This window comes from Bactrocera latifrons, unplaced genomic scaffold, assembly GCF_001853355.1.
Source record: "Bactrocera latifrons isolate USDA-ARS-PBARC rearing strain unplaced genomic scaffold, ASM185335v1 scaffold_456, whole genome shotgun sequence".
In the NCBI taxonomy this organism is placed as follows: Eukaryota; Metazoa; Arthropoda; class Insecta; order Diptera; family Tephritidae; genus Bactrocera; species Bactrocera latifrons.
Genome location: NW_017537108.1, coordinates 214693 through 215991, shown reverse-complemented (window position 1 = coordinate 215991; position 1299 = coordinate 214693).

Here is a 1299-nt window from a genome sequence, read left to right as displayed (position 1 = left end):
AAAAGGTGAAATCCGGTTGACTGTCTGTCTTTCCGTCCGTCTGTCCGTGCAGGCTGAGCCATAACTAAGCACTAAATTAAGATATAATATTGTTATTTGGCAGAGGGGATCGCAGTAGCAAAGACTAACAAGTTCTTAAAAAGGGGGCATGGGCGTATAAAAACTTCTACCGAAATAGCCAACCGACTTAGACAAAATTTAGTAAAACGGCAATCTCAGAMTACAACGACGCCTAGTGTTTCCACATAACACAATTTAAAATTCCATTTGATTCTTTCACTTCCAAGAAATAATTAATGTAACGGAATACAATTTTGCAGTAATAGATAGATCAAATCACACTGCTAATTGGAGAGGTTGCCCTATATATAAAGATTTGAAATCGAAGTTGTGAGAAGGAATTCAAGCACGTCGTAACCAAATGTTACAAACACCCCGTAATGAAATTATAGCAAACTCAGRAAAARGGTCTAATCCTATTACTTCTAACAAAAGTAATATGTAAGGAAGCTATGCAAATTTGGCGAAAGGCAACACTTTGCAAATGCAACTGCCACAAAATCCTCCAAAGAGGTACTGAAACTATGAATATAAATCTTACGCAGTGTATGACACAATTCTTGTAGACCATGCAAAACATGACCCAAGATTTAATAAAATCACAAAATCAAATGTTGAAAAATTTATTAAGTAAAAAATGAGCTTACTAAATATCTGTATACGGAATGCTAATGGTGTTAACCAACACTAATTACACAAACTACAACAATATCACTAAAAAATCGGGGTTGCGACTTARACCTTTCGGCTATATACTGTCCACCTCGTTTTGAAATCACAGAAATCGAATTTAAAGAATTTTTTGGAACACTAGGTCAAAGATTTCTAGCAGCAGATTACAACGCAAAACACACGTATTGGGGCTAACATCTTATTAATCCGAAAGGACGACAGCTGTATCAAACTGTTATAAATAGGCACAATAAACTTGAAATAATATCTCCTGGTAAGCCGACATAATGGCCTAGTGATCGTAAGAAAATACAAGATTTAATTGATTTTGCTGTAATCAAAAATATAGATAAATCACACATAACAGCTGATACATGTACTGATCTGTCTTCTGATCACTCTCCTGTACTAATAAAGTTATATGCATATTCGTTAATCAAAAGTGGGTCTAAGGAATTGACTAAAATAAAAAAAAGAAACAAGTAAGGAAGGGCTAAGTTCGGGTGTCACCGAACATTTTATACTCTCGCATGATAAAGTGATAATCGAAATTTCAGGTGTGGTTGT